Source organism: Podarcis cretensis (genome assembly GCF_951804945.1).
Source record: "Podarcis cretensis genome assembly, chromosome: 1".
Taxonomy (NCBI): domain Eukaryota; kingdom Metazoa; phylum Chordata; class Lepidosauria; order Squamata; family Lacertidae; genus Podarcis; species Podarcis cretensis.
The window spans coordinates 88,296,725-88,308,944 of NC_137170.1; the positions used below are offsets into that span (position 1 = coordinate 88,296,725).

At 44.5% G+C, this 12,220-nt stretch overlaps 1 protein-coding gene and 1 long non-coding RNA gene across 5 annotated transcripts in view; one reads left to right on the forward strand and one right to left on the reverse strand.

Annotated features, from left to right (window-relative positions):
- LOC307212437 overlaps positions 1-12,220 on the forward strand; it is a 115,992-nt gene that overhangs the window by 103,257 nt on the left and 515 nt on the right. The window lies entirely within an intron of this gene.
- Positions 1-12,220, reverse strand: part of NHEJ1 (non-homologous end joining factor 1) — a 124,234-nt gene that overhangs the window by 51,319 nt on the left and 60,695 nt on the right. The gene's annotated exons all lie outside the window — the stretch shown is intronic.

Consider the following 12,220-nt stretch of genomic DNA (forward strand, 5'->3'; position numbering starts at 1 on the left):
TCTTATTTTATCTATTAAATTTGCATACCGCCCTTCATCTGTAGATCTCAGGACGGTTCACAACATAATTCACAACAATATTCACATATTGATGTCCATAGGCAGACTATACAAAATTGTGCTGCAAATCCACTTTCTTAATCTTAACTCCACAGCGAGACACGTAGCAGTTATTATTATCTGCACAAACATATTTGGACTCCGGCTTGTAAAAGTGTCTGTATTTTTGGGGATTGATCTCCTAAGCACCTTACTAGTGTACTGGGGACAAGCTGCTCAACAGAGGCAGCAATTTTCCCAAGCCTGATGCACCTTGAAAGGTTGTGGTTTGGGGATAAGCACTTCTGTAATCCCCTAGAGAACAGATGCAAGGTTGTTAACTGTCCAGAGGAACTAGCTTTCAGCTAGGTGCAGTTAGGGTCTGAGAGCTGGTTTACAGTTGTGTGTGGGAGCAGTGGGGTTCCAAAAGGTTCACACCAGTTGAACTTGTAGCTATTATACTAAGCATTTCACCCCTACACCTCATTGCATCTAAGAATACTTCATTCCCATCAAGAACATGGCAGAACATTACACAATTACAGTTTATTTGTGGTCTCAAATTAAGTGAAGCTTTCTCAGTTTTTCTAGCAGCTTTAGCAAAATTCATGCTGGGTGTGTGTGTGTACCACAGGAGGATACAGCCTCATGCTACTGTGTGCCAGTGAAATGCCGACAGCTCAGAGAAAGCATCCAATTCTCTCCATCCCTAAGAATGGCTAAGAACAGAACCATTTTCCCTTCCAGCCACACCCCACTCCATCCCCCCTTCCCCCAAGGGAAGCAGCTGTACAAATGGTTGATGTGGAAGGAACATGCCAACCACTTGAAAGGAGCATGGTATGAAAGCATGGCCACTCCTCTGCCTCTCAAGATGGGAGCTCTATAAATAGAGATCCTGGTGCCCACCCTGGGTTTTCCCTCAACCATTGTGGCACAGCCTTCTGCCAAATAATCTCCCCCACCCCTTGGCAGTTTATCCCACCATAGACAGCTGCTGCTGGACAAGCCTAGGATACTGAAAGGGAGTGACATGAACCCACAGCTGGTTCAGAACTTGGGGATTTTTAGGAAGAATCTAAAGAGGTTAAATGCCTACCTGTATGCACACCTGATATTTCATCCAAAGTGTTCTCATAATCCATCAAACTGATTTGTGCAGAAGTGTAATTGAGGAAGGCAGGGAAGTATTGCTTCCCTGTGTCCCACCCAACATGGATCCATATCCATCTACCCCCATGCAGCTCACGGGTTCCTCCTGACTCAGTTCAACTATAAAATGCTTCTGGGTCAGATATGGGTCTTTGCCTTGGGAACATCCAGACTCTGTGTGACTCTGGTCTTCTATGTGTAATTCCTTGGGTACTAATTAGGTATCTGTGCATGCTGCTATTTCAGTCTGCTGGTTTCCTATATCTGGCCACCAGCTCTCCTGTTTGCTGCTTCCTTCTCCCATTGTTCTAGTCCCCCTCAGCAACACTCCTCAATTTAGATTTTTGCCTCTACAATGACCTCTTGGGCTGTCTTGATATGAAACTTTTTCCAAGGCTCTGCTTCAAATCGCTGGGACATTTCCCCAACCCAACCCTGGTAGAAGTCACACCTCCTTCTCTTCCCATGCCCAACTACCTACACCATAGCACTATCACTATCACAAACACATCAGACACCAACACATCATAACCCTGTTCCTCCTTTCACACTCACACATTAAATGAACACATGGGATGGATTATGCTTGATGGTCCTGCCCACAACTTCATTGTGTGGCCATAAGGTGAGAACTCAACTAATATGTGCACAGTGAGTATAGCCTTGAGCCAACCTGGAAAGGAGTAAGTGATATATGGCTCAGGGCGAAACAAGCTTCCACCACATAAGTAGCAAACTCAGGCTCATGGGAATAGGAGTGAGAAGCTCCTGAAACATGCAGAAGCGAACAAAACAGAATAGCAAATATAAACCAACTTATTTTGGGGGTATCCTTTTTGTGGTGGAGCAACTCAGCCTTGAGTGAAGGAGTATTTTTTAACAGAACCAGACCAGAACTAGCAAATTTTCACTTTGTGCACCAATGATGTAGATGAGGGGAAATGGAAGGGAAATGCAACTACAACTTTTTGTCAGAGCAGGAATAATGACATCATCTCCTAGAGCACTATGGTAATTGGCAAACCTTCCTTGCTCTGACAAGGGAATGTACTAATAATAAGACTTTCAAGTTTGCTTGTGACAGATTAGCATGGAGGAAGTCAGAGAATAAGGAAAATAACAAAGCAGAGGCTAGCTACTTCTTTCCTTTAATTTGATGGAGTTCCTACTTTATGCCAGCAGTTGAAGTGGCAACACCTCTTTGCAAGATTGGTCACATTTATAATTAAAAGCTAAAGGTTGCATTTCTGCTAGCTGAAGATCTGTTGTATTAAAGCTCTTTAAAAAAATAAATAATCTGAACTATGCAGTCACAAATAAGCATCAATTAGTTCCATGAAGCTTACTCCCAGGATGCATAGGATTGCTGGTATCCTGATCCTAATAAAACAAGTATTATGTTATATACTGCTTCTCCCTCCCCTTCTCCCTCCCTCTCCCTCTCCCTCTCCCTCTCTCTCTCTAGAACAACACAGCTGCCTGTGTTTTAGGACTCCCCTAGGGGTGGGGGTGTCTATACACTCTACTTGGGAACATACTATGGAGACTGATGAGTACCTACATTTATGAATGTACCACTACATCACTGATGTGAGCAAAACAGAGACATGGCAGAAATAAGAGGTTAGTCCCCACATTCTGCAGATTCCCAGAGGGGAGCCTTCCTTAAAGAGACTAGAGGATCGAATGAGAACAGTATGCACAAGCCACAGCTCATGATGTCCAAATTAAGTTAATTGCATGTGAATATGAAAATTAATTGTGGAATTGGGTTATTACTGGTTGCCACTGTAGATTTTTGATCGAAAAGGTTACTGTCCTCTAGTCTTGAAAGGAGTAATTTGTTTCTTTGCCTCAAGTGAAGACTGAAAGCTGCTGAAGACATCTGGGTCTGTTTTACTGAAGTTATTTCTTGCCATGTAAAAGCTTTTGGCATGGCATACCTTGTTCACTCATACCATCTTCCTGAACTACCGTTAAATATGAATGATCTTAGCCAAATGTAATAGGGGTATGGGCGTATTTTTGCTTATGGAACATCCAGCTTCTATGCATGGGGTTTGGACTAAACTCCTTACCATTTCGACAGTTCTATAATTTCAGGTATCCAAAATAGGGATGAGGATGTCCAGTACCCTCTCAGCTGTAAGAAAATGTGGTCCATCAACACAGACAATAATGGTTTAAGATATATGTGTCCACATACACATAAATACATACACTGAAAGTTATAGCTGAGACAAAATAGCCCAGATGATTCATGTGTGACAATGCAGGGCTCCCCTGCGAGGCTCTCCACCCAAATGATGCAGTGGGAGGTGGACACCCTCAATATGTACAGGAGTAGAGGGTAGGGGTGGGGAATGACAATGATCAAGAATTTCCTGGCCTGGCTCTTGCTCCAACCCAGCCACCCCATCCAACGTCATAAGCAGCCGGAGGTGCTATCTCCTCAGCACCCACAAATCCTCATGACTGGCCCCAAGCAGCCTAAGACCTTTTCCTCCGCATGACCACAAAGGGAGAAAGTTTCCAAATTAAAACACTAAATCTGGCACCAAAGTGCCCATGGCAGGAACCATTTAAACTGGCCATTAAAGTTTATACGTTAGACGGGCACTGAGAGCAAACCATCAACAGCAGGAAAACAGAGCCGCTCCTCTGGGAATGGCTAACCACTGCTTTTCCCTGGAGCAGCCACAGGCCGGCTGTCATGGGATGAGTTCACTGGCCATCAAGAAGCCTCTGTTTACTCACCCAAGCTGCCCACCCCCAGCATGCTGTCATTGACCAAAGCAGCTTCACTGGGGCTGGCAGTCTAGCACTTGGCACAGAGAGAAAAACAAGCAACAAAGAATACTAGAGTTGAACACAAACCCACAAACCACAGCACCCACAGGTCAACCTCAGAGCACTGGAGGAGGGGGAGAAATGCAACGAGTAGCCTCAAGCAGAGGACACAGCCTCCCCCACACTTGCATTTCTTATATTCCGTCTTTCTACCTGCCTCATTCTCTCTCTTGCCTTATCTTTGCATGAAAAATGAATGAAGCAACACAGAGATATCATAGGTTACTGGGAGGTGTCAAGATTAAGTCTGCATTCCCACACAATATACAGTATGTTAGAGAAACACACACACAAAGTGAGTGACCTTCAGACAAAACAGACAAGGGCGGCAGAGCTCATGAAGGACAGGATAAATGAGAAATAAGAACTCAGTTTATTTGGGGGGAGGAGGAGAGAAAGTGATGTCGGTTTTTGGGAAATTATGAATTTGCTTATTTGCAAATTAGGCAAATTCAAATAAGGGAATTTGCATCAGGAATTTTTCTCATGCCCTAGAACAAAGATGAGCAACCAGATGTTGCTGGACTGCAACTCCCATAGTTCCTGACAATTGCCCCTGCTGGCTGGAGTTGATGGGAGCTGGAGTCCAACAACAGCCAGAGGACCATAGGTTCCCCAGTTTTACTTGTATTTAGTCAGGCAACGGCAAAGGACTCCTGGACGGTTAAGTCCAGTCAAAGGTGACTATGGGGTGCGGCGCTCATCTTGCTTCAGGCTGAGAGAGCTGGTGTTTGTCCACAGACAGCTTTCTGGGTCATGTGGCCAGCATGACTAAACCGCTACTGGTGCACGGAGGACTGTGACGAGTGCCAGAGTGCACAGAAACACCATTTACCTTTCTGCCGCAGCAGTACCTATTTATTTACTTGCACTGGTATGTTTTCAAACGGCTAGGTTGACAGAAGTTGGGACAGAGCAACTGGAGCTGCTCACCCCAGTGGGCGGATTCGAACTGCCGACCTTCTGATCAGCAAGCCCAAGAAGCTCAGTGGTTTAGACCACAGCACCACCCGTGTCCATTTTACCTATTTTACCTTTTGTATTCAGTAAACTAAGCTAAACACTTTGAAAGTGCCAAGCTTACCTAATAATGTAATTGTGATTGGTACCCATTCACTGTTACAAAACTAGTCTGTAGATGCAAAGTTGATTCTCAGCAATGGGAAGCTTCCAGCCAGTTAACAGCAGCAGGCAGGTGTTAACGGAGAACTGCAAAATAACCAAAGGAACTAGACAAGGCTGCCCACTGTCACCTTTATTGTTTATATTAGTTTTAGAAGTTTTGGCGCAAAGAATAAAATGTAACTTTGTTGACCATAAAAATGAATGTATTACCAAGGATGGTATTTTTGTTTCAAACAATAGTGGTGATCGGCAAGACAGATTGTTTCAATAAATAGCAAAAATATATTTCTAAATATATCTGGCAAGGGAAAAAACCAAGAATAAAATATAAAATATTGATAGATGTGAAAGAGAGAGGAGGTTTTCCCCTGCCGTATATGAGATTATATTACGAAGCTTCCTGTCTGTGGTGGTTGAAGGAATGTTTGTCCCTGAAGAATCCACATATTTTAGACTTGGAAGGGCATGATAATATATTTGGCTGGCACATATATTTGTGGTATGAAAAGGTGAAACCACATAAAAAAATTACAAATCATATACAGTTGTACCTTGGTTTTTGAATGCCCTGTGACTTGAACGTTTTGGCTTCCAAACGCCGCAAACCTGAAAGTGAGTGTTCTGGTTTGCAAACGTTTTTTGGAACTCAAATGTCTGATGTGGCTTCTGACTGAGTGCAGGAAGCACCTGCAGCCAATTGGAAGCCACGCCTTGGTTTTCGAACATATTCTGAAGTCGAATGGACTTCCGGAATGGATTTCGTTCGAGAACCAAAGTACAACTGTAATTAGGAAACATTTATATAGAGTATGGGACAAATAGGGACGCAGGTGGCGCTGTGGGTTAAAGCCTCAGCACCTTGGGCTTGCCGCTCGAAAGGTCGGCGGTTCGAATCCCTGCGGCGGGGTGCGCTCCCGCTGCTCGGTCCCAGCGCCTGCCAACCTAGCAGTTCTAAAACACCTCCAGGTGCAAGTAGATAAATAGGGACCGCTTACCAGCGGGAAGGTAAACGGCGTTTCCGTGTGCGGCTCTGGCTCTGGCTCTGGCTCTGGCCAGAGCAGCGATGTCACGCTGGCCACGTGACCTGGAAGTGTCTCCGGACAGCGCTGGCCCCTGGCCTCTTAAGTGAGATGGGCGCACAACCCCAGAGTCTGTCAAGACTGGCCCGTACGGGCAGGGGTACCTTTACCTTTACCTATGGGACAAATAACAAATTTATTGGAGCCAAAAACACCACTTTGACTTTCACCACTGGAAGCCATAGAGGTGAAGAAGAAGAATATGGTGGAAAATGTAGTAAATTATAAAGAAAATTAAAGAAAGGAAGATGGAGAATTCAAATTAAATGGATTTAAGGATTTATCAGAAATGTTAACAACATGGATACAATATCATCATTTGAATGAAGTATTTTTAAAAGATATGAAAGGGTGGTTTGCGGGACAAATATGTCAATTAGAGAGAGACCTACTAGACTGCAATGCTAAAGCAGTGTCTAAACTGTATAAGATGTTATTGGTATGGGAGACAAAAGACGACCAAGTGAAATCCTCAATGATACACTGGGTAATAGATATTGGTCATAACAAAGAAATGGAGGCATGGGACCGATTGTGAAATATAGATATAAAATTTACAGCATTTTATGGTTTAAGAGAAAATTATATGAAAATATTATACAGCTGGTATTTAACACCTAGTAGATTGGCAAAAATGTATAATTCAAAATCAAATAAGTGTTGGAAATGTAAGGAGAAAGAAGGTGCCTTTTTCCATATGTGGTAGTCATGCAATAATGTTAAAGCTTACTGGGAAATGATATATAATGAATCGAAAAATATATTTAAGATAACATTTGTTTAAAAAATGCAGAAGCTTTCCTTTCAGGGATTATGGGATCAGAGTTACCTAAACAATATAGAAATGTATTTATGTATGCAACAACAGCTGCAAGAACAACATTTGCCCAAAAATGGAAAGTAGAAGTAGTCCTGACGAGAGAAAAATGGCTACAGAAAGTAATGGACTATGTAGAAATGGTGAAACTTACCGTATTTTTCGCCCCATAGGATGCACCGCCCCATAGGACACACCTAGTTTTTTTTGGGGGGGGGGGGAATAAAGGAAAAAAATTATTTCCCCCCCCACGCCCGGGGGCTGGCGCGGGGGAAGCCTGAGCTTCCCCCGACCCCAGCCCCCAGAACAGGCTGCCGCCCCAAGCCTTGCGCGCCCGGCGGAACGCACCGCCGGGCGCGCGAGGCTTGCGGACATCTACCCGAAGCAGGGGGCGGGCTCCGCAGCTCACTCCCTGCTTCGGGCTGCAGGCTGCCGCCCCAAGCTTTGCGCGCCTGGCGGGACCTCCCGCCGGGCGCGCAAGGCTTAAGGACATCTGCCCGAAGCAGGGGGCGGGCTCCGCAGCTCGCCCCCTGCTTCGGGCTGCCGCCCCAAGCCTCGCGCGCCTGGCGGGACCTCCTGCCGGGCATGCGAGGCTTGCGGATAGCTTCCTGAAGCCTGGAGAGCGAGAGGGGTCGGTGCGCACCGACGCCTCTCGCTCTCCAGGCTTCAGCGAAAGCCTGTATTTGCCCCATAGGACGCACACACATTTCCCCTTCATTTTTGGAGTGGAAAAAGTGCATCCTATAGGGCGAAAAATACGGTACTGGAAGAATAAGAAATGAAGACAACAAACTTTTTACTAAGGAATGGAAATGGTTTATTGGATTTTACAAACAAATTGTAAACATATTAAGACATTAGCAGGATTACTGTAAAAACTTGCTGTTTCTAAAGCACATATGAAAATAGATGAAGAAACGAATAACTAGAGATAATTGGGATGTACAGGTAAATATGAAAATAAATTTTTGGAACCGCAGGAAGAGGGGAAGGGAAGTTGAGGTTTGAAATGTTAAATTATTGTTGAAATGTTTATTTGTTATAAAATAACAACAACATGCAGGTGGGATGCTGAAAAACTTTTCACATACTCACTGTGATATTCCAGAAGGGTGGCAGAGTTGGACTGATGCAGCAAATGCAACACAGAATTTCGTGGCACATTAACAACTGACTGTAACTTGAACTTTTGTGGACTATCCATAGTTGGCATAGGAAGAAGCAAAGATCACCAATGTTGAAGCAATGATTCTTCAACATCAACTTAGTTGGACTGGTCATGTTGTTTGGATGCCTGATAATCATCTTCCAAAGCAACTACTTTATTCTGAACTTTAGGTGGTCAACAAAAGAGGTTTAAAGACTCACTCAAGGCAAATCTTTAAAAATGTAGGATAAACACCAACAATCGGGAAACACTGGCCTGTGAATGCTCCAACTGTAGAACAGCCTTTACCAAAGGTGTCATGGACTTTGGATGAAAGGGAGAAATGTGCTAAGAGGAAGGCACATTTGGCAAACCCTCACCATGATCAACTCTCACCTGGAAACCTATGTCCCCACTGTGGAAGGATATGTCGATCCAGAATTGGCCTCCACAGTCACCTACGGACTCATTGTTAAGACCGTGTTCATGGAAGACAATCTTACTCGGCTACGAGTGATTGCCAAAGATGAAGGATATGCAAAAAGCAGCAGAAATGTAAAGGCTATGAAATGCAAAAGGGCCAGAAGGCCTATGACATTCATGTGCAAAGCTCAAGTGCAGTGCTATAGTGGGCAAGAAATCCATGGTTCCTATTAAGATCTAAAAATATCAGATTTGATGACAAATTCTAATCTACCAATCCACAGGGGAGCCTTTGATTTGATTTGATTTTTTATGGAATGACTTTTTAGGAAAGTAGAAGGATATTCTCCAGGTGGTTTCTGAATGTTGCCAATTTTGATGTCAGATTTGTGTCTTTCTATTCTTTAGAGCAGGGACTGAGTTGTCTGCCCTATGCAGACAATAAAAAAAAAAGGTAGGATAGGCGATTAGAGGATGAGCAAGTGAAGCGAGCCTGAAATTATGTGGTCAATAGTATTAGCATTGCCTTCTTTCAAGGAGTAGGTAAAAGTAAAGGGACCCCTGACCATTAGGTCCAGTCGTGACCGACTCTGGGGTTGTGGCGCTCATCTCGCTTTATTGGCCGAGGGAGCCGGCGTACAGCTTCCGGGTCATGTGGCCAGCATGACTAAGCCGCTTCTGGCGAACCAGAGCAGCACACAGAAATGCTGTTTACCTTCCCGCTGGAGCGGTACCTATTTATCTACTTGCACTTTGACGTGCTTTTGAACTGCTAGGTTGGCAGGAGCAGGGACCGAGCAACAGGAGCTCACCCCGTCACGGGGATTCGAACCATCGAACTTCTGATCGGCAAGTCTTAGGCTTAACCCACAGTGCCACCGGGGTAAATAGTACTGGCACCTCTTTTTTGTTGTTAAAAAATGTGGCACTTACTCTAACAACTTCATGGTGAGTACCGGCACCTATTTTTCTAGAAAAAAAGCAATGACAACCTGAAATTGTACTGCCTGGGTAGATACAGTGACAAACATAACATAAAGCAGACTTTTTGGGGGTAGAAATTTGTAGGTCAGACAGACCAGTCTCTATACCAGGGGTCAGCAAACTTTTTCAGCAGGGGGCCGGTCCACTGTCCTTCAGACCTTGTGGGGGGCCGGACTATATTTTGAAAAAATATATATGAACAAATTTCTATGCCTGACAAATAACCCAGAGATGCATTTTAAATAAAAGCACACATTCTACTCATGTAAAAACAAACAATAGGCAGGCCCCACAAATACAGTGGTGCCCCGCAAGACGAATGCCTCGCAAGACAGAAAACTCGCTAGACGAAAGAGTTTTCCATTTTGGATGTGCTTCGCAAAACAAATTTCCTATGGGCTTGCTTCGCAAGACAAAAATGTCTTGCGAGTTCCTGCGGGTTTTTTCCCCTCCCCCCCTTTTTCTAAGCTGCTAAGCCGCTTATCCGCTTATCCGATTAGCCGCTAAAAGCCGCTAAACCGCTAATAGCGCTAATCCGCTAATCCGTCAATGGGCTTGCTTCGCAAGACGAAAAAACCGCTAGACGAAGAGACTCGCGGAACGGATTCTTTTCGTCTTGCGAGGCACCACTGTAACCCAGAGATGCATTTTAAATAAAAGGACACATTCTACTCTTGTAAAAACACGCTGATTCCCGGACCGTCCATGGGCCGGATTTAGAAGGCGATTGGGCCGGATCCAACCCCCGAGCCTTAGTTTGCCTACCCATGCTCTATACCATGGGAGGAGAATCTTTTCCAGGCTGAGAGTCACATTTCCTCATGGACAATCTTCTGGGGGCCACATGCCAGTGGTGGATAGGGCCAGAGGCAAAGTGGGAGGAGAAATAGGTGTCCCTTTTACCTATGTACAGAAGGCCACATTCCAGTCATGCAAAAGTCAGTGCTTTTGATCCCCCTGCTCCAATCCCTCCATCCTCCAGGCAAGCAAGAGGCATTATCACAGTTGACGGACATATTTCAGCCAGCAAAAGTATTTGATGGGGGCAGGGAGCAGGATCAGCGAAGAGGGCAAGGTCTGGGCAGAGGCAGATCTAGGGGAGCATGACTGGTTCGGTCACACTGGGTGTGAGACCTCAGGGGCCCTGTAGGGGACACCGTAACTATGATGTAGAATAGAAGGTGAGAAGGGGGAAGTGACGGATTTTGGCATCACACAGCGCACCAATGAAATTTGAGGCCCCTAGGATCACCCCTGGTCTAGGAGGCCAAATATGTTCCCTGGACAAAAGGTTCCCTGCCTCTACTCTACACAAAAGAATAAATGGACAAAATCTGATATCAGAAAGGCAACAGTCTTCAGCAACAACAAAACTCATTTAAAAGAAGGCACCTTTTGCTGAACTACAATTCATTAACAAAGCTGTCGCTGTTCATTTACTGCTGCTATAAATGGTCACTGTCCTTATCTTTTATGTATCTGTGCTTTGCACAGAAGTGTCACAGATCTGCATTTCCCAACTTCTTCGCTCTGCTGTTTACAGCTGTTGTTTTCTCTGTAGCCATGCATCCATGCCAGCCAAGAAGAACAATTTACGCTTCTCCATGTTCCTAATGAAGTGGGCTCTAGTTCAAAAGCGCTTCTGCTGCATTAACTCTGTTAGTTTTTAAGGTGCCACAAGACACTTTGTTGTTTTTCCCTGTGGTATGCGGATATGATAGTGGCTCCTGCTGCTCAACTGGTTGCCAAGACCAACCTTCAAGCCAATACCCTGCAATTCCATCCTATATAGATGGTGAATGATGACAGGGCAACACTGGAAATAGCAAGGAGAACAATCCCCAAGCAGAACCTTCCTCATTGCCCCAACCATTTTCTCCCCAACCTGCTATGAAGGGTTTGGTGTGGAGAGTGAGAACGGAGCCTTCAACCTCACAGAAACTCCCCACGAAATAACTTTTACAATATGGACATGGGACAGCAGAGAAAAGACTTTCCTCCTCTTCCATTAGAGCTTATTGTTCATCTGCTAGCTAGAAAGCCAAGCAACGAACAGCAATCAGTAACTAAGTGGGACAATTTCCTCCCCCAAATGGATCTCCCAGTGTATGTCACTGGTGCATGGTGCCGAGTCTTGTATGGATATGGAGACTGAAGTGGGAAGGGTTTGCTCCATATGGTGTGTGCAGCATGGCATCAGTCAATAAATACTACCTGCAAAATTTCACTACGATACTGTGCATACTTTCAGTGAATTTGCTCCCTGATGCACAAGACAAGTAATTCAGAGCCTGTGTTAATAAAGGGCACTAACCTCCTAACAAAAACATACAAGTGAAAACAATCCCATGCTACAACTTACTAGTATTTATACATCACATCTAGCTTCTACATCAAAATTAACATGCTCAGCTTTGTTGCAAGCAAAATATTGTTACGGGCCACCTGAATCTCTGCTGAGCAGTGTGCGAGATTCTAAGGGTCTTGGCACTTAACAAGAGTTTGTCTTTCTTTCAGAAAATTAGGCACACCGGAGGCTACAGTATCTTTATGATATATGGTTTATTTATACATATATATAACCTGAAGCTTTCAGTGGAGGAG